The sequence below is a fragment of the Sapajus apella genome, unplaced genomic scaffold (genome assembly GCF_009761245.1).
Source record: "Sapajus apella isolate SASKATOON/1434 unplaced genomic scaffold, GSC_monkey_1.0 scaffold67, whole genome shotgun sequence".
Classification (NCBI taxonomy): domain Eukaryota; kingdom Metazoa; phylum Chordata; class Mammalia; order Primates; family Cebidae; genus Sapajus; species Sapajus apella.
In genome coordinates this window covers 2,828,505-2,852,480 of record NW_022437007.1, presented here as the reverse complement: position 1 = coordinate 2,852,480, position 23,976 = coordinate 2,828,505, and the positions used below count along the sequence as shown (strand labels likewise).

General features: G+C 34.4%; 1 protein-coding gene across 4 annotated transcripts in view; it reads right to left on the bottom strand.

The window, feature by feature from the left end:
- The window catches only part of FSTL5 (follistatin like 5), an 807,250-nt gene extending 784,110 nt beyond the window's left edge, over positions 1–23,140 (bottom strand). For all 4 annotated transcript variants that reach the window (XM_032248526.1, XM_032248528.1, XM_032248527.1 and 1 more), the window contains exon 1: positions 22,392–23,140. The gene's annotated coding sequence lies outside the window, so the exon portion shown is untranslated. The remainder of the gene's footprint in view (positions 1–22,391) is intronic.
- Between the last annotated feature and the right edge of the window lie 836 nt (positions 23,141–23,976).

Below are 23,976 nucleotides of genomic sequence, written 5' to 3'. Positions count from 1 at the left end.
AATAGCTGAATGAAAAAAATTAATTTCTGTCTGATACAAGGTATAAAATCTAGTCTTCTATGAAAAGCCATATGATGAAACTTTTAAAAGAACGCAGGAGAATTTCCTTACAAATGTGTGTAAGGAGGAAATTCTCGAGGAACAAAAGTCACACATCATAAAAGATAGCTTGCAAAGCAGATTATGACAAAAGTAAGAATGCCACTAAATTAAAGGATGCCACAAAGAGAGTAAAAAGACATGGCACAACTGGAAGATCTTTGTTTATCTTTGTCATCACCAAAGAATTTTTATCAACAGCATGAGATCAAGAGGCTCCATGAAGAAATGGACAACAGACATGAGCAGAAATTTTGCAGAAAAGAAAATGTTAAAAAAAACACATAGACATCTAAAAATATGTTCACATTCACTATTTTTAGGTAAATGCCAATAAATAAATATTAGGAATATATTGTCACACTCTACGCAGTTGGCTTTTTTTTTCTAAAGGCATGATATATAAAGTACTAGTGAGAATAGGAAGCAAGCAAAAAATACATACTGCTGATGGGAATGTAAATAGGCGCAATCACTTAAAAAAGCTATTTACTCTGTCTGGTAAGGTTGAAAATTTACCTACTTTGCAATCCTACTCCTTTACAACAGTAAAAACTAATGTATGAAAGCTACAAGGGTCATCATAAGGAAAGAATCCAGCGAGGTGAGAAAGTTAACAGGGTTGAGGACCAGTTTGACAGTCACTGAGGTTCATTTTAATAACGTTGGCTTTTACTCTAAATAGAAAGACATTGGAGGATCTGACATGAGTGAAATTGCCTGACTTAGGTTTCATAAGATCGATCATTCAGACGGATGTGTTGATAATACATTAAGGATAGAGATAAAAAGCGAGGAGATTAGTCTTAAGAGTAATATAATCAATGTAGAAATAGCACTGACTTGTTTAAAGGTAACACCAGTGGAGGTGATAAAACAATGTCCAGTTTCTACATGTATTCCGATGTTAAAGAATTGCTGAAGAATCTGAAATGAGGAGTAGGAGAAAGAAAAATGGTTAATATGACCCCAAGATGTTAACATAAGTATATAGTTTGGATATTTGGCTCCTTCAAATCTGAGGTTAAAATCTGATTCCTAATGTTGGAGGTGCGGCCTGCTATGTGGTGTCTGGGTCATGGAGGTAGACCTCTCAAGAACCGCCATTCAGGCTGGGTGCCATTGCTTATACCTGTAATCCCAGCACTTTGGGAGGCTGAGGCTAGTGAATCATTTGAAGTCAGGAGTTCGAGACCAGCCTGGCCAACACGGTGAAACCTTGACTCTATTATGAGATAAGGTAGACATGATTTAAACAGCAGTGACGGCTGTAATCTCAGCACTTTTGGAAGCCAAGACAGGCGGATCAAAAGGTCAGGAGATCAAGACTATCCTGGCTAACAAGATGAAACCCCATCTCTACTAAAAATACAAAAAGTTAGCTGGGAGTAGTGGCACACACCTGTAGTCCCAGCTACTCAGGAGGTTGAGGCAGGAGAATCGTTTGAATTTGGGATGTAGAAGTTGCAGTGAGCCGAGATTGAGCCACTGCACTCCAGCCTTGGTGACAGAGCAAGAGTCCATCTCAAAAAAAAAAAAAAAAAACAAACAATTTCTCAATGAGAGTAATGAGTGAATTCTAGCTATATTAGTTCACTCAAGAGTTGGCTGCTTAGGAGTGTGGCACCTCCCTCCCTCCTCTCTTTTGATCTCTCTTTTGCTATGTGACACATTTGCTCTGTCTTCATCTTCTGCCATGATTATAAGCTTCCTTAGGTAATTCCCAGAAAAAGATGCCAGCACTGTGCTTCTTTTACAGCCTGTAGAGCCATGAGCCAAGTAAATCTCATTTCTTTATCTTATCCAGGCTCAGGTATTCCTTTATAGCAATGCAAATGAACTAAGACAAGTATTTAGAAAAACAGAGAATTCTGCAGACACACATGTTGGTGGTGGCGGTGGTGGGAAGAGCAGAAGATAACCAGTTCAGTTTGTGATACTTAAGTTTGAGGGGCTTCATAGATCCTCAAATGCATATGTAGTGAAAGCAGTTCCATTTACAAATGTGGAAGTACAGGGAGAGGTCAAGCCCCAAATGACAGGTACTGAAAGGCATGACTGGGAGTACTGAGGAAGCGTACACAGATAGAAAGAAGAACTTGAGAGTACTCCACCACTACAGGCAGTGGTTGTCTAGCAAAGGTGATTTTGTCCTGAATATTTGGTTGTTCCAATGGGAAATGAAGGTGCTATGGTATCTAATGGGGAGAGGTCAGAAATTCTGCCTAACATTCTACAATGTATATGGAAACCCCCACAATAAAGAATTACCCACCCAGAATCTCAGTGGTGCCACATTTAGGAAACCTTGTTAAGAAACCTGGCTTTGGCATTGGGGCAAAGATCTTGCAAAGAAAATGAGACTGATATAGCCTGAGGATCAGGAGGAAATGAGACTGTGGTGTCCTGAAAGGCAAGTAAAGGAAATGTCTGAAGGATGAGGAAGTACTCTCAACTATGGCAAATTACCTGATAGTTCAAGCATTATTGAGACCAAGGTATTTAATAATCTGTAGATTATTATTAGAATTCGGGAAATGGTCTAGTAGATTTGAGAGAGAATATATATAGAGAAATCTGAGACAGTGAATGGAGACAGCTCTTCAGTAAATTTTGGCATAAAATAAGAAAAAAGGAATTCTATATGGAGATCAAGAGAGTTTTGCTAGTTTTTTTTTTTTTTTGAGTTTAAAGGCAGGGAAAATAGCACCATTCTTTCATGCTGATAAAAATTATCCAGGACAGTGAAACAAATTGATAAGGTGAAAAAGAGAACAGAGGACCCTTGGAGCAATGGCCTTGAGTAGCTAAGAGAAGGTGTAATATAGTTATTGATATACTCCAATGTTTTTTGAAAGGTAAAAAAATGAAAGAACAAGCATTCTCAATCATAAACATGCATATCGCATGAATTTTATTTTGACACTGTCAATCATTAGCTATGTGACTTTCGCCAAATTATTTGTCTTTCTACTTCAGTTTTCATCTGTGTAATCTTTCCTTCATATGAAGCTGTTTTAAGAATTAAACAAGATTATGTATGCTTAATACCTAATGCATCGCTTTGACATACACTAAGCTCTCAAGTAACGACAACTATTACTATCATTATTATTTAATTATAAAATCGACTAATTCATTCTTGGGATATTTCTGATTGTCATCATTATTTAAAGCTTTAAATGTTATGTCTGTAGCCGTGTAGCAGCACCTTAAGAGAGATACCTCCTGCTCAAAAATGCTGATATCTAATTATAGATAACATTAGGCAAATTAACTCAAAAATACCTATACATTTTACATCATTAGCCATCTATAATTTTTATTTACTTTAGTCATTTTGTTTCTTGCACAGATATTAAATTACAATAATAAAAATCTAATTTTTAAAGATTATGGACTTTACCTTGATTTATATTTAGGCATTAGAATATGTGTTTTAAATTTAAATATATTCCATTTAATTTAATTCAATTTTATTTTATTTTAAAATTTATTTATGGATGTATGCTATCACTTATCAGTGTTTCTTATATAATTTAAAGCTGAGAGCAAATGATTGTTTTCCAAGACCAAAAGCAATTCTTCACATGTTTAGTGGTGAACACCATTGCTAATGCTCCGTGCTAATTGCACATAAAATTGGCATCACTATTAATTTAAATGTCCAAAGCATATTATTTTCTGTTTATCTCTTTTTACTGCAATATTAATCAACCTCCATTACTGTTATAAGCTGCATGTTTTAGGGGATCTGGATCTTTAAATCATTATAAACTGTTTAAGAACCTAAGGCTTAGAATCCTAAATCCTAAAAGCTAAGGTGACTTTAAATACACACACACACACACACACACACACACATACACACACACCAGGAAAAAAAATATCTTTTCAATTTCCTAGCAAAACTATCCCTAAAGTCTCCCCGACCCTGGCAAAGATTATATAAATGAAGTACAAACATTATTGTTCTCATGATAATGCATATTTTAGAGTCAAAATTATTTACTGAAGAAGCTCAAGACATTGAACTTCCCAGGGCGATGGCCCAATTAAAGAGCTTCCATAATTAGGTCTAAAACAAAACCTGCTGGCAGAGCTTAAAGCCGTAGTTGTAGCACAGCAAGCACAGCGAACAGGGAAGAGCCTTCATTGGCCTCACTGCAGAAAAGAACCTGCCAAGAGACTTGGTCTGCAGGAGATAAACAAAACCTATTCTAATGTGATCCAAAGTTAGTGAACTTTCAAGCATGCACACAAGGAACAAAATTCAAATGCACACTTCAGTGATTTATATAGCTATAACTTAATTATTTGGGAGGAATTTCCATTTGTGTTATATGTTCTATTATCGATGTAACTCAATTGGATTGCCTTCTTATATTTGCATTTTAATTCACTAAGAGGATTTAATTTGAACTCTTCTCCTACAAGGCTATTCCAAATGGAAATTTATTTCTAAGTTACTATTTGAGCTTCATTCCATTCACTACAATCAAACATGTCAGAGTATGCTATGGTGCATGCAATCACTCAAATACAGAGTGTATGATTAGTATGGAATCAAATTCGGCTTAATATTTTAAACAACCTTGTCAGCTCTGCCTGATGACACCAAATACAAAAGCAGTGCTTCTTGGTGATGAGGTTGTAAACATCAAGAACATCATGGTTCTTTTAAAAATTGATTAGACAAACATAATAATCCATAAAAATGTGAATACATATTACAATAAGATACCAATATAGTAAAACAAAGAGAATTAAGTGAAATATGATGTATATGTATATTGATAACCTGGTTCATTGTTATATTTTTAATTTGTTTTTTGTTTGGAATTTTCTTATGTAAAGGAAATAATAGTGATTTTTGTGTTACCTAAAGCTAAACCTATTAAGCACCCAATGTTGTTTTCTTTCTAACACTTGAATGGAGATATCTATATAAATATAATGTCGATATCTATGTTTTTATATATTTATCTATAAATATATGCATATATTTGTGTATCCATTTGAAGAATATTTCCCTTTTAACTGAAACATCCATGTCATTTTGGAGTGAATCTATTCCAATAGAAGGATCAAGTATAAAATTTCCTTTCTAGAGTAAATTCCTTAATACTGTACTAACTGGTCACTATATCTATAGCTAAAATAGCCTTTGTATAATATACTTTTATGTCTCACTCATTTTTAAATCTTGTAATAGTTTTAGATTTACAGAAAAGTTGCAAAGATGGCACATATACTATGCATTACTCATCATCTATTGTTAACATCTTATGTTAGAATGGTACATTTGTCACAGCTAATAAACCAGTGCCAATACTTTATTACTAACTGAGGCACACCTTATTCTGAGTTTCTGTTTTACCTAATGTCTTTTTTTTCTTTTTTCTTTCTTTCTTTTTCTTTTTTGGAAGAGGGAGTCTTGCTCTGTTGCCCAGTTGTGGAGTATGGGATCTTGATTCACCACAACCTCCGTCTCACAGGTTCAAGCCATTCTCCTGCCTCAGCTTCCCGAGTAATTGGGACTACAGGTGCACACCACCATGCCCCGGTTAATTTGTGTATTTTTAGTAGAGACCAGGTTTCACCATGTAGGCCAGGCTGATCTTGAACTCCTGACTTCAAGTGATCTGACCACCTAGGTCTCCCAAACCACTGAGATTACAGGCATGAGCCACCACGCCTGGCCCTAATGTCCTTTTCTTTCCTAAGATCCCATTCAGGACATAACATGGCATTTAGTTATGTTTCTGTGGGCTCTTCTTAACTATTATTTCACTTGTTTTCTTATTTTTATTTCTTCAAAATGTTATAATTATTCTTATCTGGGAATTTGTTTCTAAATTTAGCTCTTATTTCTCTTTAGTTCACATTCTCTAATTTAACATAAAAATACTGCTTTTCAAAAAGTGTCCATCAAGCTCAACATCAAGAAGCCTTTCACAAGAAGCTGTCTTCACAACAGGCGAAAGGTAGATTTTAAATCTACAATTATTCTTTCATGCTTGATTTTTTAAAGTATGGCCAATAACAAAAGCTGTAAGATTTATTTGTAGTACAGAATTATACAATAGCTCTATTGCTATAAGAAAATAAACAGCACTTTGGGAGGCAGAGGCGGCCAGATCACCAGGTCAAGAGGTCGAGACTATCCTGGCCAACACGGTGAAACCCCGTCTCTACCAAAAAAGAAAAAAAAAAAAAATTAGCTGGGCGTGGTGTCACGCGCCTATAGTCCTAGCTACTTGGGAGGCTGAGGCAGGAGCATTGCTTGAACCCGGGAGGCGGAGGTTGCAGTGAGCTGAGCTCGCACCACTGCACTCCAGCCTGGCACCTGGTGACAGAGCGAGATTCTGTCTCAAAAAAAGGGGGGAAAAAAAGAAAATACAAAATAGAGTGATAAATCCTCATAAAAGTCACATTTTTGTGTACTATATAAGTAACAGTTCGCCTTGAGATTAGTTCGCTGTGTTTTCTTTGAAGAGGCTTTCCAGAAACATTTTTTGTTTGTATTGGTTCCTTAGTTTTTCTACTTTTTGTTCATTTATATCCATAAAATTAGTGTTTGGGCCAGGCACGCTGGCTCACACTTGTAATCCCAGCGCTTTGGGAGGCCTAGATGGGCCTTTCACGATGTCAGGAGTTCGAGGCCAGCCTGACCAACATGGTGAAACCTCGTGTCTACTAAAAATACAAAAAATTGATTGGGCATGGTGGCGGGCACCTGTAATCCCAGCTACTTGGGAGGCTAAGGCAGGAGAATTGCTTGAACCCAGGGGGCGGAGGTTGCCGTGAGCTGAGACTGAACCACTGCGCTCCAGCCTGGGCAACAGAGCCAGACTCTGTCTCAAAAATAAAAAATAATAATAATAATAAAATAAAAATTAATGTTTGAAATATGTAGACTACTTAGGTAAATAAGACATTTATACCTAGCCAACCAATCCATCTTTACTTACACCACAATCTGAGTTACATTGAATCTGGCAGATGACTAGTCAATATTTAGTGAACTTTGATATCTATAACTAATAAATAAATTCAGTAACATGGAAGTTATTTGAACCTTTCCATGTTAGGTGAGTTGGTGAATAAATTAGACTATTCCAAGCTGGTTGACCAAATCTTCCCTCTGAATACCTCAACTAGTCTGTTATTGAAAAATTGTTAAACACAATCCAAAATAAACTGAGAAAGAAAACCCACTATTTGTAATTTTTAATGTGATAATTATTGTGGCATCCTAAATTCCTTTTATGTCTTAAATTTAGACCTTTAATATATTTTCAATCATTATATCTATTTGTGATTCTAGTGGGTCCTCAAATTTTAATATATCAACATAATGCTTTATTGAAAATGTATTTATCTGCATATTAATGGGTCTAAAAAACACTCAATGATTTAATTAAAACTTTTAAAGATTATAAATATATATATATTTATACATTACAAAAACAAATTTTCGAAATAAACATGATGAGAGTGTCCACTGTCTATAATAAATTATTGTCTTTGTAGCTCATTCCCCAAAAAAGATTATTGTGTTAATCTTATACAGGTAAATTTACTTTGTAATGTCTTCTAAATATGATATGAAATGTTCCAAAGTGTGTGTGATTCATCACTATACTTTCTATTTTGGGGGTCAGGCATTATTAACCTGCATTTCAATAAGAAGTGATCACACAAACCATTTTTCTATGAATGTAAAATCTATAATTGTAAAATAATTTTAAATGATATAGTGATTTCAATGGGTAAATTCTTCAGAAACACCAGATTTAGTAGGCAGCCTGAAAGGAATACACATAAAACAAGCAAGTAAGCAATCAAACAAAACGATGTTAGATTAGCCAAACTTTCTTGAGGAAAATTACTGCAGGGTCAAAACCAAAATGTTTTGTATGTGTGTGTCATTTACCATATGATCATAACTCTGTGGCCCATAGAGTTTTAACATTCAAAAGTTATTTTGAAAACACTCCCAAAAACAAAGTAGCTGAATGTTATCTGTTTAGAATTATCAACAAATCTGGGAGTGTTGAGTAATTGAAATGAAACTCATACAGAAGATTCTTCCCACTAAAAGTCAATGTATCTGAGTGCAGTGGCTAATGTCTGTAATCTGAGCACTTTGATGGCTCAGGCCTGTAATCCAGGCTGAGTCAGGAGTTCAAGACCAGCCTGGGCAACACAGAGAGACCTTCCCCACCAACTCTTCAAAATATAAAAATATTTTTTAAAAATTTAGCCAGGTGTGGTGGCTCACAAGCCTAGAGATCAAGACCAGCATGGGCAACATAGAGAGAATCCCATCCACAAATAAATCTAAAAATTAAAAGAAAAAGTAGATCTGTGTGTTGTTGCATGTCGGTGGTTCCAGCTACTTGAAGAGCTGATGTGGATCAGTCCCTCATGGATTTCTAGAGCCCAGTAGGTAGAGACTACAGTGAACTATGATCATGCCACTACTCTCTAGCCTGGGTAACAGGGCAAGACTCTGTCTCTCAAAAAATAGAAAATAAAAACGTCAATGTAGATTCAATCAATTTTTCTCTGTATTTGTATCTACATGTATATATATGGAGAGATAGATACAAATATATATATATATATATATAACAGACTTCTGAAAAAATATTTTTGTTCCTGGTAGAAATGCTACCTTATGATTTTACTTAATTTGTAACTCAGTTTCAATACTATGTTCAGTTTGACATCTGCTACTAAGATAAAACATGTGGCGTATGCCTGAAATAGAAGTTTCACTATTCTGCCTTTTAGTGGTAAGACTTGAATGAAAAACAGATATATAACCACATTAATAAAATTAGTTTTATTTTTCCTCTAAATGAAGGAAGTTTTTAATTAGTGGTAATTTTGGTTTTTGCTAACAGTTTAGAACTTCTTAAAGAATATTAGGTAATCAGGATTATATCAGAATAATATATTTTGTTTGGAATCGTAGATATTCAAGAGATAAGATATTTTGAAGAAATATTTACATACTTGAGAAGGCCAAGTGCTTCCTAGAAAAACATACTGGGCCTAATGACTTTTAAGGAAGACTTTACACACTGAAGAAGAATAATCAATTTACATGGAAAATATAACAGTAAAGTCACAGAGTTCTTAATATAGAACAGAGATCATTGGGGCCTTTTGAGCCAGAGAGAAACATGTGCACTTCCTGTCAGAGAAGGTATGGTCTGTAACCTCTCAGAAATCTTGATTTCACCTTGGTTCTACCTTAAAAGCTCTTCTAAACTTTTATCAAAATAACTTAATAGTGTCTAGAAATGTATCTGAAGAATAATAATTGTTCAATACTAAATTATTATTATTCTGTGGCATCTATTTTCATTGATTCCATACAATCAAGCTATGATTCTTTTAAGATAACAGTCAAAATATATAAAGAAATGTTATAACAGAAGAATTACTACAAGAAAAAAACATCAAAACACCACACTCACTAATAAGTAAATGTAAATAAAAATCCAGAGTGCATTTTTACTCTTAACAAAATTATAGCACCCAGCACTATGGTTAAATAATATCACAACCATTACTAGATTTAATCCTCATAAAAAATAACACAACAACAGCTATTCCTATCACTTAAAAGTGGCCATGTGATTTTTGCCGAGTAATTCAACTTCTGAGAAAATGTTATAATAATAAAAGTATAATTTAATTTCAAATACACATTTCAAAAGCTTGTAGATCACTAGACATTTATATAAAAACTGCATGCCAAATAAGCAAATTTTACTAAAATTTGGCTTTATGTAATCTCAATAAATCACATATGCTGCTATTAAATTTAAATTTCATATAGAAAAAAATCAACTAATTACAAAAATGCCGTTATGGAGAAATCCATTAATTTAGTATGAAATCAGGAATGAATAACACTACCAAGATGAAGTTATGTTAAATCATTAGAAATTCGGTTTTATTTCTTTTTCCAGAATGCTCCAATGGAGGTTTTCAACTGAATCATTACGACATATATTATACTCTTTGTCTCTTATAAAAACAAAAAAGAAAAAATTTTAATTGGAAAACGTTTTTAAATTAGCAGGTTTTATATTTCAAGCAGGATGTTTAAAAATCATATAACAACATCCCAATCAAAAATAACTTGAGATAGTTTTTATTTTCAAATATGTGAGGTATATAAATGTGGGACATGGTTCTTGGTGTGAAGTTGCTAACTGTAAACATCCTGTCTGTTTAACAGTTTCTGAAGACTGATATGCTTTATCTTTGTGCCAGTTTTAAAAGTTTGAAAGGTTCTGAAGTAGAGCAAAAAATAATGGTTAAGTAAGTCCATTGTAGTTGAACTAAACAGCAAAATTTTAGGATATGACCTGCCGTATTCTAATGACTACCACAGATTGAGTTTAAGCCTGCTGGTGATTCACAGAAGTCACTTGTATACTCGGCATCTTGTCACATTCTATTTTCTGGATCAAGAACCCAGCGTTAAGATCTAAAAACTGGGGCAGTAAAAGCCTGAGTATCACACAGTGGGGTTTCCATAGTGTCCATTTATAAATCAAATCCATTTAAGGCCAATAATAAATAGGACACAGCAATTTTAAGAGCGACAGCATGGCTTCTCCATTTAAACAATTCTGAATTTTGCAACTTCAAAAGGTTATTTTGTGCTTAAAACTACCTTTATTTGCTCTACCTGAAGACTATTTTTGAGGCAAAACATAGTGGCACTAGAAGGCCAGAATCAGAATATCCTTACTGCCTTCTTGAGCTCCCTCTGCTGATTTTTAGACAGTTTTTAACTTAAGCCTGATGTTCAGCAAAACATGTATAATTAACTAGAAGTCCAGTAGAGTGCTAGCATCTGGAGCAGGTTTCACAGCTGGGCACACAGTCCTACTACAGACATTATCAATTAAGTTGTACTATTTGTGCACAGACAGGGAAACAAACTGAATGAAAGCACTTTGACTTTCTCAGGCCTCAGGACATGTAGAGAAATAGGGCACTGACTGAAAGAAAATAAACAGTTGCAGAGGGTATTAATTTGAAATTGTTGTTGTCATGAATTGCAAATAAGTAGACTTTACATGCAAAGCATTTTCTAGAAACTTTCTCTTCAGGTTTTAATTGTTTTTACCCCAATTAATTATAGCTTTATGAGAATTCTCACCAAGGAAATAATTCAGGAAAATATTTGGCACAATTCGTGTATTTCTTTCAAGTCTTATTTTCTTTGTAAGTGCACTAACTTTTGATATTCTGCCAAGGGATTGAGATATTGTGTGCACTTAATTTTTGCACTTATTTTCTAAAGGTATAGATGTATTTTTATTACTATTATTTTCTTTTGCTTTTTTCCTACATAGTCCAACAATGTCACACTATTTGAATAAAGAAAATACAATTACATAATAACAAACCATCACTGTAGTTTCTCAAGCATGTGCACAAACCCAAAAAGCATTCTAAGCATTTCTCTTCCCTAATAATGCCATAGTGTCTAGGATAATGAATCATTGATATAAATACCAGCTCACTCAATCATTGCTTTAAAGGAACATACATTTTAGAACACTTAAATTTTTGATGAAAAAAATGTGAAGTTCTAAACAAATAAACTGCACAATGCTAAAGGGTCTAAACTTATACTCAGAAATCAGCTTTAAGTCCCAGAATTTAGTTGCAACATGCTCTATATAGTATGTTTAAAAGCGGAAAGAAAAGAAAATAACCTATTAACATATTTCAAATACACTGTAGTGCTAAACAAAAATGAAAGCTAATTTTCATTAACAAGAAAACCACAGAAAGTAATTTTTTTTCCACAATATGTGCCTTCTGGTTTTTGCCAACAATTTGGCATTTAAGACTGAATAGAATTTTACAAATTGAAGTTCATTCTAGAGGATTTTAAGTTATTATATCGAATCAATACTAGGTAATCATAAAGTTCTATTTTGTGAGTAGATGTTCAGTAGTCAACATTCTCCCACCTGAAATGTATTGACTTCTTACTGGATGATAAGCTCTTTCTTAAAGTCCCTGGGGCTTACTAATATCACGTTTTCTCAGTTATAATTATGGATAAAACATTCACACATTTTAGAATGATAAGGAATATTAACTTTAATCAGAAACTACTTAATGAGTTCCTCAGAATGACATGAAGTTGGAACACATGATAACTCCTACCTTAGGTGGCACTCTTACTCCTTAGTAATACTTTGCCTGTTTTACTCTTTACCTGAATACTTATCAAAGCCAGACGTTACATTTTACTTTGGCCTTATTGGTTTGCTTATTGTCTATCTTGCCATCGAGAGGGTAGGGCAGGTACTCTGTCTCTCTCTACCCAGCCCCAGCACCTAGTAGGTATTTAATATATTTATTGAAGTCATTTATTTCTCTTAAAATAACTATATTCTTTTTTTGCTTGTTTGTTTAGACTGAGTTTTGCTTTTGTCGCCCAGTCTGGAGTGCAACGGCGTGATCTTGGCTCACTGCAATCTGTGCCTCCTGGCTTCAAATGATTCTCCCATATGAGCCTCCCAAGTAGCTGGAATTACAGGTGCCTGCCATCAAACCTGACTAATTTTTTATATTTTTGGTAGAGATGGGGTTTCACTATGTTGGCCAGGCTGGTCTTGAACTCCTGACCTCAGATGACCTGGCCACCTTGGCCTCCCAAAGTCAGATTAATTCTTCTGCTGGCCTTGAAGAGACAAGTCTCCATGAGTTCTGAGCTGCAAAGAAACAAATCCAGCCAATGATCCTGGAATTACAGGCTTTTGCCACCGTACCTAGCTAAAATGCTACAGTCTTAACAATACCGTTCAAAGCATTGTTTATAAAAGAATAAAAAACTGAATTTATCTATGAGTTAGTTATTTTTATTTAGCTTTTGTCAAGATGAAATTGTTTTAGTTCCATGTAAAAGATATAAGTGCAATAGCTTTTTCTGTATAATTAATGTTAGTAAAAAGTAATTGCCCAATAATTTACTAATCTTTAGACTGCCTAAATAAGAAAAAAATTATCCATAGCACATAAATCTTCTTTTGCAGGTCTTTTGAACGTGACATTTTTTTCAAATGTTGAAGTTTTTTTTAAAGTAAATCTAAAATACATCTGTTGCACTTTTCCTAAATAGCAAGTGTAAAATGTCATTCTCACTTTCTATGTAATTATTACATTATCTGTTAAGGAGCATACATATAATATTAAATACAAGTTTCTGACTTGCGTGAAAATAGTCCATGTTGCATGCAATAAGGTCATAATAAAATATCCTTTGTGTGGTTCTCAGTTACGCAGAGGCCAAAGTTAAGAATGGGAAAACACAGCAGATTACCAAACTCTAATAACAAAAACCATTACCCAAATCCATCAGCATAAAGCTGCTATAGTTCTACATGTATGAAACATTATGTAATAAAAGCAAGTATAAAATGAGAATAAAATCCAATGAGAATCAATTAATTTACGTATATATGAAGTAATTTTAAACTTTTTAAACTACGCAGTTTTTACATACAGAAGTTTCTAGGCTTCTTCCTATAAAAGGATAAATTAGGAAGAACAGCCTACGACACATTAAAAAATCCAGAAGCAACTTTCAACTGTCTACTACACAGTTTAGGTCATAAATTTAGGGTTAGAAAGAAGAGCTCAGTGGCATTCAAGCAATAAAGACTAAGGTTTAAGTAAAACTTTAACCAGGTGCATTAGGCAGAATGCTGCATGAATCCCAATGACATACTCCTGTGTAATCACCTCCCCTTGTATATAGGCAGGACCTATATCTTGCTTTTGGCCAATAGAACATGGCAAAGGTAATGTGCCATTGCTCTTGTGGTCACATTATATGGCAAAAAGGAAGGGATTTAAAGATTAAGTCTCAAATCAGTTGACTTCGTGTATATCAAAGGGAGATTAGTCTAGCTGGGCCTGACTAGATAAGCGGGCCTTTAAAAGCGGGGTTAGAGGTCAGAAATAGATGCAGTCAGATTAATTCTTCTGCTGGCCTTGAAGAGACAAGTCTCCATGAGTTCTGAGCTGCAAAGAAACAAATCCAGCCAATGATCCTGAGCCTCGAATAAAAACCCAGGCGGAAACCTTGATGGTGAGGTCCTGAGCAGGGGAGCCAGCTAACCTGTACCCAGACTCATAGTTCATGTAAACTGTGAGATAATAAATGTTTATGTGGCTAAGTCTGTGATAATTTGTACGTCACAACAGAAAACATACGTATGTTTTTAAAAAGTGAACAGTTTGGTGAGAGCCAGGGTGACACCGACATGACATTTACTGCAACAAAAAGTACAGCAACTCTGAGAATCACAGTGGAGCACAATATACTCTCACACTATAAGAACATTTGACAGGATGTGGAGGAGTGGGACGCAAACTGGGATTCTTGAAAGTCCAAGAGTCCAGACAGGACACTGTGTTTATACAGAGGTAAGGAACTACTCTATGCTTTATATTTTAACTTCTCTTTGTTTCGCATATGTGCATTTCACATATCAGAAAATAGAAAAGCAGATTGACTACTTATAGGGTGTAGAAGCAAATAGAAGAATCTTTAAAGCAGCAGAGTGTCAACTTAATGTAAAAATTAGAGATCCAGTGATGATTTATGAACACAGTGGCATTTTAAAGCATATTTTAATCAAGATAAATCCAGAGAAAATATGAAATCTGTAAGAGCCGGACATAAAGACTAGGATCTGATCATGTAGTTGACTTCAGACAAAACGATCTGAGTCTCAGCTCTGTGGGCAACACCTTAAGATGTGGTTTCAGAAGACATACAAACATGAAAAAATGTTCACCAATCATCAGAGATATGCAAATCAAGCCACAATGAGATACTATCTTGCACCAGTCAGAATGGTTATTATTAAGTCGAAAAACAACAGATACTGGTGAGGCTGCAGAGAGAAGTGAAGTCTTAAATGCTATTGGTTGCCATATAGATTACTTCAGCCACTGTGGAAAGCAGGTTGGAGATTTCTCAAAGAACTTAAAACTGAACTACAATTTGACCCAATAATGCAATTACTGGGTATATAACCACAAGAAAATTAATCATTCTACAAAAAATATACATGTACTGGAACGCTCATTGCTGCACCATTGACTATAGCAAAGAGATGAATTCGCCCTAGGTGTTCATCAATGGTAGGTTGGATAAAGAAAATGTGGTACACCTATACCATGAAATACTATGCAGCCATAAAAAAGGACAAGATAATGTCCTGTGCAGCAATGTGAATGTAACTGAAGACCATTATCCAAAGCAAATTAACACAGGAACAGAAAACCAAGTACTCCATGTTCTCACTTATCAGTGGGAGTTAAATATTGTATACACAAGGACATAAGGATGACAATAACAAACACTGGAGACCACAAGAGTGGAGAGGTAAGAGGGAGGCAAGGGCTGAAAAAGTAATTAGTGGGTACTAGGCTCAGTACCTGGGTAATGGGATCACTCATGCCCCAAACCTCTATGTCACAAACATGAACATATATCCCCTGAATCTAAAATGAAAGTTGAAAAATAAATTAATTTTTTTAAAAAGATGGTTTTCCTATATCTACATCTTATATAAAATGAAATTGTTTTTATAAATGCTTAAGACTATGCACGGCATATTATGAATCACCAGAAATTTTATCTCATTAATTATTATTACAGCAGGAAGAAACAGGAATAAGAGACACTAGTGTAAAGGTTGTCAAAATAATTCTGTCTCAGTTTGGACAGTCTGAGTCAAGGTCAAGATGATAAGAGAAAAAATAAAGAATTGGGAATCAGATAAAGCTACATGATAAAGCGAGGGATGTTAAAACTTGTGTACATGCTGTATATTATATAGGAATAATGATGTGATTTTTAAATATCTGTAGATTTTTAGACTAGAGAGAATTGAAGGAGAATTTGCCATTAACAGAATGGCAGAAAAAAATAGAATAGGGGATCATATTAGGGATGAGCTCATGAGGTTTGGGCTGTCACCATGAAATCAGAGTTAAAATGTCCAGAAGACCTTTGTAAATACATTAATGGACTTTAAATCTGGGTCAGAGCTACAGATTTGGAGAATATCTGTGAAGAGATGGTTATTGCAGCTGTTAGAGCGAATGGACTTCCCAGGGCTCCACAGAGAATGAGGAACAATGAATTCAACAAATAGTATACACAATTTCACAAAAATTTCAAGATTAAAACCTTTTATGCCAGACTTCATGTCAAAAGTGAAATAATAAGTATTGCTAGCCAATATGTAAATATTAAATAAAAGGCCCGATATGCTTTCCACTTTAAAGTTAAACTTTCTTAACAAAATAAAACTTTTCTATCTCCTTTGGGATCCATTTAGTAAAGGCAACAAAAACTTGTATAATGAGGATTCAGTAGGGAGTCTGATGCAACTTCCTGGCTCATCTGGAAGCTGTGTTATAATTACTGCAAACAGCAGTTACCTCTTCTCTTTCTGTCACCCTAAAGGCTGTATGAAAACAAAGAGCAACAGCTAGTGGCCAGTATTTCCCTTCACCTCAAATATAATTAGAAACAATAGAATAAAGTATTTAATGTTTCCAAAGGCTTCAAGAGCCCACCTTAGTTTACTTCCTTGGTATTGTGACTCAAATCCAGACATTTGTTTTGATTATTTTATTTAATCTTGATTTAATCTCAGAGACTATTCAAAATTTTAGCAGCTAATTAATCTTAAGGATTACATGTGAATAGCAGTTGATACTACAAATGCTGATTGCTCAAAATGGTCTAAATTTCACCAAGTGTTTGAATTTGATCTCCTACTAGACTTTTAAGGGAAACAAGAAAAACAACTTGAATTCCTAGGAAACATTAACTGCTCTATTCTATTGTTTCTTATGGTGTTTGAGGCTCCAAGGGAAACAACTGGGTGGTGCTAAAATTTTGAATATTCTATGACATTAATTAATGTAGCATCTTTATAACATTAAATATAGAGGAAAAACTCCTTAAGGTCTTTGGTATTATGCATTCTAAAGTGTATATACTAAAGAATATAGGCTATAAAATAATTTCAATGACTTATTTAAGGAATAGTCTTAGGAAAATAACAAGAGACATTTACATATAGTAAAGAGATTATCACAGTTAAAAAGCTTAGTTTTGAAAATGACATAGCTAATTGGACTTTTGACTTAAATAGAGGTACTAGGCATGTATAGTGTAGCTTGTAAACTTGGTTTGATTCCCTAAGTCACCTATTCCTAGTTGTGTGACCACAAGATACAGTGGTGTGGAGATCTGCTGTGAGTTTCTGCTTTCTCAAATTAATGTGAATAATAAGAAATGAACAATATCAATATTTTCAAAGCTATGTAAATGTTACATGAATTAATATGGGTAAAATGGCCTGATATCAATAAATACACATGAATACCTATTAATACTTCGAATGATTTCTGTGTCTATCATATTCCTCTTCCCAGATGAAAAAGCAAATCCAGAATCAAAGACCAAATGGCAAAATATCAATAGTCACTCCATTATGAAGCAACAAATATTTTTTACTAGTAGCAACTCACTGGCTCTTTTTCTTTAGAAATATGAAGGCCCAGACTCCTTAAACCTAAGTGGGGCAGCTCATAGTCTGACTGACAGTAGAGTCACAGCCATTGGTGGGGCTTTGAGAAAAGAGGCATGTAACTACAGAGGGCAGGTAGGCATTTGTGTTTTCATGTAAGGACTTTTACTTTTAGTGTTTTAGAAGTTTTTTAAAAAATAATAACTCAAGAGACAGTAAAACAGTATGTAATGTGTCTTGTGGGGGTGGTCCAACTAACAAAGGTAAATTACTTCCATTTCATCATCGTCTTTGGGGAATACAGCTCAGGTGTGTATGTTCTAATTGCTACTGTGTGTATGTCTTAATTGCTACCTTGGTGCTATATTAACAGAGAAAATACATCAGTAAAGTAAGTTTCTCAATTACAGTATATGTTTAAATACAACTTAATGAAGAAGTATTTTTAAATTGTTTGCTTTAGAATTGTTAGTTGTGAGATGCTAGTTATGAGTTGAAATAATATTTTATGTATTGACCTGCAAATGAACTCACTAAGCAACCACTTTGCTTTAGAGAATTATGTAATTTGATACCAAAAGCCACATTAAATTAATATTGATTACTTGAGTTTAAACCAAGGAAGTTCAGAATGAAATTGTTCTCCTATTTCACCACATCTATGCATGAAAACATTAATAAAAAAGGAATAAAAATATGTTATGTGCAGGGATATCCAGGCTCTGTTCCACAAAGGGGTATGGCTTACTACCTGAAGATTTGTAGGAAGTAAACCTGATGTTTTACTTTTATAGACAGTAATTTTCAAATCCTTCATGAGAACTCATATTTTCTCATAATTAATGTGATGCTCTAAACTCTTCATTATGTACACATCCATTTTGTTTTTTATTCCTGGTAAATGTTCATTTTCAATTGTTCCTTCCCTTGCCAATCAGCATGAGAGGTTCTAAATGTAATTTTCATGCCAAAGAAACTGGTATGTGCACAAGCATTCTAGCCAAAATAAAAAAGTAACAGAAATTAGAAGACAAATTCGCCCCTAAAAGTTATATATTGTATTACAGCTTATTATTTAAATTATTTTGTATTAAGTAGCATGTCTTTAACTTGCATGTTCTAGGTCATGCCTCTTGCACGTTCACTGTAGAGTAGAATTGACATATAGAGGTGTATATACATATATGTGTTAATATATATGTACATACATATATTCATACACACACACTCTAATTGTCTCAAATACTTATACTATTATTTAATTCATCCCCTTTCAGAAAACCCATTAGAACTCTGAGTTTATCAAAACATGATCCCATCCATTATAATAATATTAATTCTTCAATACTAAGGTGATTTAAAACACAAAGAGACCAATTGCTTTGCTACATGGTTACCCATTTAATTGGAAAATTAGGATACTTCCACAAGCTATTCTACAACTAACCTTAAGCAGACTATACCCAAAAGACATTGGAGGTGTTTAAGCAGAAGGTGATGACGTCTGTTTGGCAAAGGATAATTGATCACTTGACTGTTAGAATTATGCTAACAACAGGAAGTTATTTTTTCTAGCTTATTATTTCACAAGAGTCTTTGGAGCTTCATAATATATTAATAGTAAAAAGTGTGAGAGATAATATGGCAATTTTGGACAAGTATGAAAGACTAATAGATGTTATTCAAGACCTTTAGGTTTCATTGATAAATGAGATTTTAATATTATTTTTAAATGGTCATTATTCAAAGAAAATTATCAATAAATTGGTAGGCAAAGAAAATTATCAATAAATTAGTAGGCAAAGAACTTTCATTTTAAAAGGTATTTTTAAAGTTTTTTCAAAATTTTTAGAGTAATTAGGATTAGTATTTCTCTATTGCCCATGTTAGTAAAAAAAAAAAAAGAAAGAAAGAAAAATAAAGCATATATAGCCTTGATAACGGAAGTTCCAAATTGATCCACTCTTATCTTAAATCTCACAAAACATAAGCAGGAATTCATCTTATTCGTAAGGAGAAAAAATCTATTTACAAATTTCATTTTTGACTCAATTTCTTTTTGTTTGATTGATGAAACTTATGAGACTGAGAAACAAGAAAGACAAATCTAGTATGTCATGTAGTATGTAATTAAATTATTTTAACAATTTTCTATAGACTTTAAGAAGTTCATCATTTCTGTGCAAACAGTGCTACATATATTTGCAGTGTGTCTGTAATGAAATGAGTTAATGTCTTAACAAGCCATCCAGTGTTGTGTTACTGAATAGTCCTTTATGTTTTACATGAGTTCATTGTAACTCCAAAATATGGTCATTTCTTTGTGGATTAAAGACTTAATAAGGGGCCACCACATTTGAATACCTTTCATAAGTGTCTTTAAAGTTGGCAATTTTACTAGTTTCAGTGGGAATCTTGTTCTGCATTTAAATAATGTCCCCTGTATGCTAAATTTGGACTTATAATGGGAATCCAGTTTAACTTATTTCAGGACTAAGATACAAAAGCTAAATGTATAGAAAAATCAGAAAAAAAAAATGGTTCTAACATTTTAAATTTATAGTCTCATCAACTCAACCTTTGATTAATATTGCCAGTAGCTTAGTTTGACTTTAGTGTTCAGCTACGTTACTGCTAGATGAAACACTAAATTTCATCTGAAAGAATTCCAGATATTGGTACTTCCAGGTAAATGTTTATACTTGAGTAAAGACATATATCTTGGAAAACTTTGTGCAAACAGAAGTCAATGATACACTCAGATACATTTTGAGTAAATATAATGTTTACATATTATACTGCCTTTCAAATAAGCTATAAAATTAAGATATATATTAATGTTTCAAGATAATAAATAAAATGAAAAATAAAATAAGCCATAATTTAGTCAGAAATTTCACAGTCTAAATATTTATACCAATACAATTAGTTTTAACAAGAAAGTTTCAAAATTTGTAATAGTAAAGAATGATTCTTTGTGTATTTAAAGGAGATTATGTTGCATAAATTTCCTAGCTCAGAGTTTTATATATTCTGTTTTGCCTTTCTACCCAATCCAGGCTTTCAAAATTTGTATGAATATTTAATTTAAGATCACATGACTGGCATGAATCCTACAAAGAATGTCTGTTTAGGGCAAAAGATGTGAACAACTTAAAAAGATTTACATTTGACCTCTAGTATTTGCAACAATATGCATTTCTTGTGGCAATCACTCTCTTGTAGGGCTGTGTAGTAAATACAATGAAAAATATCTACTAGAGGGCTTATTTTAAATCATGAAATTCTAAAGCTAAACTTCATCCTAGTAACTCTAATGCAACTAGAGCAGATATTTTATGATATTTTGAAATATACAAATATTTAAACTTAGTGTACTTCTGAAAAACATAGCTCTAATCTGTTGAATAATACTTATTAAGTATAAAACAGCTTTATTTTTAACTCATTCCTATTAATATTGGACGTGTACTTGCAACTTAAACTCTTTCTCTCTGGAATGTAAAGGAAATACTCCCTCCTACCCCCATGCTTTTCCAGCCATCATTTATACTTAATCTAATGTCACTAAATGACATAAATGAGAGACCACAATTCCATTTATCAGGCAAACCATCACACCTGTCAAATAAAGTCATGAATAGTAATAAGAAATACGAAGAACACAGGATAAACTTCTATCATTTAATAATTGCCCTCTATGAGAAGTACTGTTCAGTCGTTTTCCACACTGAATTCTTTCTCTGTACACACCCAGAACACACAGCCAATTGACAAAAGGAACATAGCTTCAAAAGAAAATCTTCTAAGTAGAGAAAAGCTCTCTGTTAAGCATGCAAGAGGTTAAACATTGCTGAAATAGTGAGACATTTTCTCAGCCCATGCTTCCCAGTTCCATTCAATTACCAACAGCACAAGCAACTATAACACAAACTAATACTGTATTATTAAATCAGACTTTCCAATTTATATCCACCTCTAACCTGAGGGGGTGGCAAGGGGATGACATTTACTAGTCAATAGCAGAACAAACAGCCCCCAACTTGGAAATACACATGACCTTGGGGTGTGGAATTCTCAGAGACTGAGTTTCGTTAAGTTTTATTTGGATCTACTGCATAACAACACATGTAAATGGACCCAGCATGATATAAATGTTCCTGTCTCTACCTCCTCCCTTCCAAAAAAATGTTTAGAGAGCTCTGCACTTTGAAGTCTGTGCTTTAGATATAGGAAATAATATTGATGATTAACCAGAGATTAGTCCATTCAAATAATTATTAGATTATATTTGTTCTAAACAAGTTGCTGGTTGATTTATTTAACATCATTTTCTTATATGTTTGGGGGTTTTCTTGAATGCTTCCTATCCCTTGAACCCTGCTGGAAGTATTGCTCTAAAATATTTATATTTATAAAGCAAGCTATAACACGATGACATTAACTTCACAAAAAACAAAGCTCTCAAACTTCCCCTCTAAAATTTAGTGCATAATCACTAACAGTTGATCTTGTAAATAATAATAATAGTAATTATTAAAATATTTTTGCAATCATTGCCAAAAGTCCAGTTTCAAATTATAAAAATAAGCATAACTTGTTTTAAAATTTGTGTATAGCAGTCTGTATTTCTTCCCCACTTGTAATCATTTACAACAATATTCTTTTTCTTACCTTATTTTAACAGTCACGAAAGTCCCCCAGAAAGATTCCTAAACGCTGTGGAAATATAAATCACAAAAAAAAAAAAAAAAAAAAAAAAAAAAAAAAAAAAAAAACTAAAAAGATCCTCTTAGGAAAAAAAACAAAACAAAATAGTTTGGTCTAAAACTGTAGAAATCTCCAAAGTCACGCCTGAATGAGCGCCCAGGTGGCAAACAGAGGACTCTCTCCCACGTCCGATACCACACTCCTTTGTCAAGTTGATATGGGTCCTGTTTGTGAAGCGGGTCCCACAGGGCACAGAGGGTGCAAGAGGGCGTTGCCTCCAAGTGCTGGAGCAACTGGTCCGCTCGCGTCTCAGGTTCAGCACCGACAGCACAGTGGACAGTACCAGCGCCTCTCACCTCCAGTTTGTCTCAGTCACTGAACCAGGCTGATTCTCGCTCCTCCTCCCTAGGCAGGAGCTGCTGCCACTCAACCCGGGGGTGCCCCGCCCCCACCATCTGACGTAACTGTTTTGCATATCAACTCGCAGAGAGGTGAGGGGCCGCCCCCTTGACTGGGCTTCTGCTGGGGTCAGCTGCGGCAATCGAGGCGACAAAATCCAGGCTTAAGGTCAGCGTGGGCATCTTTGGACTTCAAGATGTATTCTCAACCAGTCCAGTAGAAACTAAACGCTTTGGCGGTGCTGGAGCCTTTGCCTTCGCTGGGACTGCTGTTTCTGCGCACTCTAGAGATCGCTGCGGGCACAGCTCTGGAAGGAAGACGGGGCGGAGAGAGGGGCAGCGGAGCGTGGAGAGGACCGAGTGGGAGGCGGTGGGGAGGAGACGGAGAAATGGAATGAATCTGTTCAGCCATTCTTGAAAACATCCCCGATCCTTTTGATCTTCCTGTTCAAACTTTGCTGCCTCTCCCTGCCATTTGGTTATTTGAACGCCTATGTATTTGGTGTTCCTGCTGCCTTCCCTGGATTCACGGAGCCGCTGGAGGGAGTCGCTGCTGCAGAAACTTGCCTGGAAAAAAAAAAAAAAAAATGCTTGAGCACTGGGAGAAAACCTGAAAGCGCTCCATAGTACATATCAGACTTCACATGCGTTCCTATAAAGCCGACAGAACCTTCCCTATTCATTATCATGATTTAAATATATCCTCAAATTGTATAGACTTGGAGATTCCAGAGTAAAAAGAAAATTAATTTAATAATAAAAAGTGAAAGTTCTCAGCTTCAACTTCCACTGCCAAAATTCTGAAGGTTATGCAATATTTATTATGTCTAATATATCAATTGTTCTATGAAAGATGGGATATGCTGGAAGCATTACATAGCCTTTAGCAATTTTCTCAGCATATGTGATATTTCTTCTCCCAGTGAGGCTCTAAAGGCCTTGAAAGCAAGAGAAAGGGGGCCTGTCATGCCAAATTCCACAGATTGCTTAAACTTATAAACAAATACTTTCAGTGAACTGAAGCAATCAATCATCCAGAAGGGTGATTATTCACATTCCATGCATATGTGCCACCTACAGCTATCATGACTTATTTGTACAGAGAAGTAGGTATTTAAAACTAAGCTTAAATTTTCTGAAGTTGGATAAAG